At 37.4% G+C, this 6,178-nt stretch overlaps 1 pseudogene; it reads right to left on the bottom strand.

Moving 5' to 3' along the window:
- Positions 1-4,730: 4,730 nt before the first annotated feature.
- On the bottom strand, positions 4,731-5,630 carry LOC149197957 (elongation factor TuB, chloroplastic-like; annotated as a pseudogene).
- Between the last annotated feature and the right edge of the window lie 548 nt (positions 5,631-6,178).

Below are 6,178 nucleotides of genomic sequence, written 5' to 3' on the forward strand. Positions count from 1 at the left end.
CTACCTACCCGGACGTACTATGCATAAATGTTTAATTGTAATTTCGTCGGTGGATCTTCCAAGGGGGACCGTTGGCGCGCTAACTAAAAACTTCGGGTGGTTGAGGAGGGGTCAGGGGATCAAATCTTGCCCCTCCATTTTTATTAAATGTTTTGTTTGAAGTGTTATAATGGGAGGTGGGTCCGCTGCTCTCGGTGGCCCACTCCCCCCAACTCTGTTGGCGGCCTGTTGTGTACAGGTGAGGTGGAGGGGCGGCGGGATTGATAGCCCGCGCCCCCACCATATATATATGGTTCATTGGTGGATTCCGGGGGCGGTGGGGTCATGGCCGCCCACCCCCATTTAAATATAACTTTTGTTATTTGATGGTTGGGTTAGGTGGCGAGATTAGTGGCCCTGCCAATTTTGTTTTTAATATATATATTTTTTATATTTTTAGCCACTCCACAACCATTTATCGAACCTTAGAGGGTATTAGGCAAATTAACGGACCCACAATTTCGCCCAGAAAACTGGCCGGATTTCGGTGCTGGATTCTTGCCAAATTGTGTCCTCCTTAAGTCTGCAACATGGGTAAGTCAACCCTGAACTTTCACTGCTTATATCTTCTTGATACAGACTCGGATTGGAGTGTCGTTTGCACCATTGGAATCAGGGCGATGATCACTTCGATCTGATGTCAAGTTAATCAACTTTCTGCCACTTTGAATTTTGAGCTTTTTACCATGCCACTGGTATCTCGAGATCCTCCTAGATCACCAACAAAGACATAACATTTCAATTTTGGATCTAATTTTGAACGCCGATTTTTAGGAATAAGAGCATAGACATCACAACCAAATATCCTTAAATGTGAATAATCACAAGACTGACCTGACCAAACTTCTTCAGGAATTTTACAATTAATTGCTACTGAAGGTGATTTGTTAACTAAATAACAAGCAGTGGATACTGCTTCTGCCCACAACTACTTTTGCAAGTTAGCATCGCTGATCATGCTTCAGGCTCTTTCCATAAGAGTCTGATTCATACGTTCAACAAAACCATTTTATTGAGGAGTATAAACACCAATTTTATGTCTAACAATTCCTTCATCCTTACAGTATTATTCAAATTCTAGAGAAGTAAATTCACCACCATTGTTAGTTCTTAAACATTTAATTGATTTGCCTGTTCTTTTTTCTACCATTGCTTTAAATTGTTTAAAGACATTGAATACATCAACTTTCTTTTTTAACATAAAGACCCAAACTTTTCGAGAGAAATCATCAATAAATGTTAAAAAATATAAAGCACCTCCATACGATACAACAAGAGATGGTCCCCACAGATCAAAATGAATAAAGTCCATTTTTTTTTTTACTATTATGACTTCCATTTTAAAACCTCGTTTTACACTGTTTTCCATACACACAATGTTTACAGAAATCCAACTTCAAGGATTTCAAATCAGGAAGTAGTTTATGGTTCATCAGTACCTGAAGACCTTTCTCGCTCATGTGACCCAATCGTTGATGCCATAAGCGAGTACCTTCTTCTTTCTTTGACACAATCGCTGCTTCACTGACCTGAGTACTTCCTTTGAGTATGTAAAGATTTCTTACCTTTTCTACTTTCATAACAACTAGGGTGCCTTTTGAGACTTTCAACACTCCATTATGACCTGTAAACTTATAACCATCCGAGTCCAAGACTCCCAAAGAAATTAATTTTTTCTTCAATTCAGGTACATTATATGACTTTTGAGGTCTAAAATGGGCCTCCTAAGAAAAATGTACAACCAAAATAAACTTTATAAGAACCAATAGGATTCAAGATGATGATGTCAACCATGAGGGATGATTCACCATTTTTGGAGTAAAAAAGTAAAAAGATTAAAAAATAATAAAATAATAAAACTGTTTTTTCAACTCATATTTTCAACTTATCTCCCTAATGTTTTACTCAAATTTGAAGTGGGAGTACTCATTGGATGAAAAATCTAATTCCTCATCCAAATAGTACCCATGTTGCATACTTTCGATGGACCCTGCTACACGAAAAATGATAAATACATGAAAAAGCGTGATTGCAATCATGTTTTTCATGTATTTCTCATTTTTCATGTAGCAGGGTCCATCGAAAGTATGCAACATGGATACTCCTTGGATGAGGAATCAAATTCTGCATCCAATGAGTGTTCCCGCTCGAAATTTGAGTAAACCCATAGGGAGATAAGTTGAAAAAGTAGTTTTTTCTTTTTTCCCTCTAAAATTTGATGATGTAATCTAATCTTATTTTATTATTTCCACTATTATTTTATAATTTCCTTAGGAGGCCCATTTTAGACCTCAAAATTCCCCTAATGCATGTCTAACACTAGTTAGTGTTCTAACTGTGTTATTAGACATTTTAATCTTGATATTTCCCATCCCAACAGTGTAACATGATACATTATTACCCATAAACACAGAACTATCATTTACAGCTTCATATGAAGTAAACCAATTTCTGTGTGGACTCATGTGATGAGAAGCACCAAAGTCTAACAACCAACTTTCAAAATTCTAAGAGACATTACATACAGGTAAAGTTTCATCTATCATACATAATTCTTCAGCAGATAAAACTTCATCTATCATACCTGAATCAACTTGATTTGCTTCCTTCTTTGGATTTTCAGACTCTTTCCATTTCCAATAGTCTTTCTTGAGGTGTCCAATTTTATTGCAGTACCAGCATTTGGCTTTACACTTTTTACCCTTTGATTTAGACCTGGAAGAGCCCCTTGTTTTCTCCCCTCTTTCTTTTGACCGTCCTCTGGCTACCATGGCTTCTGATGTAGAGGTTTCAACATTGGACTTCTTCCTTACTTCTTCATCTAATAGAGCTCCCACAATTGAATCAAATTCCAAGGACTCAATTGTGCTCAAACTGATAAAGGTAACGAAGTGGTCCCATGACTCCGACAGGGAACACAATAAGATGATAGCTTTATCTTCTTCTTGAAATTTAACTTCCATATCCGACAATTGGAAAATAAGTGTATTAAAAACATTTAGATGTTCTACAATTTTTGTACCCTCCTTCATCCGAAGACTGTACAATTGTCTTTTTAGATAAATTCTCTTGGTTAACGATTTTGGTGATATATAAAGTTTCCAGTTTTCTCCACAAACCCGCTGCTGAAGTTTCTTCAACTATATTGAAAAGAAGTTCATCTGCTAGGAATAAAATGATGGTACTGAGAGCTCGAGCATCCAAGTCCTCATAGTCCAATTTTTTCATGCCAACAGGTTTCTTCGTCACCCCATCTAATGCTTTGTGCAACCCTTGTTGCACCAAAAAATCCCTAACTTTCAGTTTCCATAAAGCAAAGTTGTTATTGCTGGTGAATTTCTCCACCTCGAACTTTGCATTTGTCATTTTTTCCATTTCTTTCCTACAAATCCTCCTACTATGGTTTCCTGGTTTCTCTTCTTTCTTAATTTCCAACTAGGGTTTTATTTCCCCACCTTTTAGTTAGCTAGGGTTTCAAAAAAAAAAAATCTGATTTCTGGGTAAAACAAAAAAACTTTAATTCTGGTTTTCTTCTTTAAACTTTCTAGAATTAAACCCTATTCCAATCTTTCTATATCCCTTTCAGTTCAAAATTTCAGAATAAACTTCCAATTTCTTTTGTATTCTTTTTAATTCATAATTTCAGAAAGAATTTCCATTTAAAAAAAATAAACAAAATTTCCCTTTTCTGTTTTTTCTAGATTTCCTTTTACTGAAAAATCTGAGCTCTTTAAATCCGCTTATCAAATCCCAAAAAATTGAACTGTTTATCTATTCAACAAGAAACCAATTTCTTCTCTTTTAACAATTCTGAAATATGCAATTTAAATGTATTCAAGAAAATTACTTGAACTAGGTTAGCATCGGGCTTGTTTCTATGAACATTCGATGACTCTATCGACTTCTTTTCTTCCACCGATGACAACTCGGCATGGCTCTGTCGGCTTCTCCCTCGAACCGTGGCTCACAAAGTTTTCATGGCTTCTATACAAGTTTCGTGGCGCCTCAGTTCTAAACGGAGGCTCACTTTCTCTAGCGACAGGGCCTTCCACGATAGAGACGTAGCTCATATCGTGGCTCGAACAATGGAAAACCGTAGAGGTGGTATTAGTTTTCTCTCAGGCCCTTGACTGGTGGCTCTTCCTCTTCATCCACGACGATAGACAGAGTCTTAAGGATCTTGACTTCAACGACTCTGTGCAGGGATTTTCCAAAACAATAACCCCTTCTCTCCTTCGGTGGCGGTGCTTCACGACAAGGTCTTCAAACTGAGGCTTTCTCCAGCATCTCGATCCTCTCCAATGGCAGCAGCTCAATACACCACGATTTTCGAACTAAGGCGTTTCCCTTTTTCACATGATTCATTCTTCACCTTGCTCTGATACCACTTGTTGGTTCGAGCAGTTAATTTAAGCAAGAAAGAATTGAAACTAAAACTGAATGGAAACCAAAAAGAATCATACAAGTAAACACAATATTTTACATGGTAAAACCTTGAAAGTGTGTCAAGGAAACATCCACGGGCCAAGGAATTGGATCTTGATTAATTAAAGATGATTGTCCATGATTATATTATTTCGGGCATTCCTCAGTTTTATAAGAGCCTCTCCTCCGTTACATAACTATTATTCGGTATAAAACTAACTAGAAGTAACTAATAAATATTTTATTCAATTTTACACAATTCGTTGTCACATTTCAACAAAAAAATCCTCTACAACCATCAGGAAGGGAAGGTCAGTCTGCCTCTGTGGAATTGGAATATATTAATCCACTAGAACCATGAGATCATAAATATTATCCACCCACCTATTCTCACCTTGCTTGATGTTTGGATTTGCCATTAGAGCCTCCAAAGCAAGGAGCACTGACCCCGAAATAATCAACACTTCATTCCCTAGAAACTCATAAGAACTCAAGAGCTCCCTGACCTCAAAGTAAACCAACTGAAGCAACTCCTTGTCATCAACCTGATCCTATTGGTTCAATAACACCACCACGTTGGTCACACCCACTTGCTTGGCCAGTGGAATGTGCTCCTTCATATGTGGCATAGGGTCATCCGCCCCTGACACAACTAGGATTGCATCATCCATTTGAGCATCCCCAGTAATCATATTCTTCACATAATCAACATGACTAGGGAAATCCACCTGGCATAATTTCCGTTCTCGGTCTCAAATTCGATAGTAGTAGTATTGGTTGTAATACCTCTAGCCCTCTCTTCGAGCACTACGTTGATTCCATCATATTGTTTCGGGGAACGGGTGCCCATGGAGGCCAAGGCCATGGTGAGGGATGTGGTCAGGGTGGTTTTCCCATTATCAACATTGCCAATGGTGCCAATATTCACATGGATTTTTTTCTCTCTCAAATTTTCCCCGAGCTGGCCGTAATTTGAACTGGAACGAATTGATGGTATTCATAGAGGAAGAGGAAGGGAAATGGTCTCTGAAAGTGTTTGTATATGAAATTGGGTTTTAGAGAGATCGAGAATGTACCTAGTGAAAGTTCCTCTCGGTTTCCCCTATTGATGACAAAGATGAAGGAACTGTTGTTGCTCCCATGAATAACCCCATTTTGATTGCCATCATCTGATTTTTTCGAGAGCTCTCTATGTTCCCTCTTGAGTTTCCACAAAAATCTGAACGTAAGGATAACCCTTATCCCTTGTTCTCGTAGATTTCGTAGATTTAGTCCCAGGAAAATTAAATGATAATTCTTTGTGAAAATGAGCTGGGGCATTCTTGAGATTTTTACTGGCTGTAGAGGACGATGAATCTCAACAATGTTACCAACAATAACCTCACAATAAAATTCCTATCCACATAACTAATATATTACAATGATATGTTTGCTAAATGTTTCAACAAGGAAATTTTGGGTGTGCTCTGAAATGCTTTGGTATGCAAATGATTTGAGCTAGCATTCAAACAAGTTTGAATAAGGTCCCAAGTTTGAATAAGGTTATATGCAAATGATTTGACCTAATTGGTAGGGAGACAATTTTGGTTAACAAGTTTGAATAAGTTCAAAATAATTTCTCTGAGGTTTGAAGGTTTTTTATATATTGAGAAAAAGAAAGAGAAAAATAAAATATTATATTGAAGAGTTTAATTTCATTCATAATCATCATCCA

This window comes from Pinus tabuliformis, chromosome 2_2 (assembly GCF_031772625.1).
Source record: "Pinus tabuliformis cultivar Carrire ecotype Pingquan chromosome 2_2, CPIR1, whole genome shotgun sequence".
Classification (NCBI taxonomy): domain Eukaryota; kingdom Viridiplantae; phylum Streptophyta; class Pinopsida; order Pinales; family Pinaceae; genus Pinus; species Pinus tabuliformis.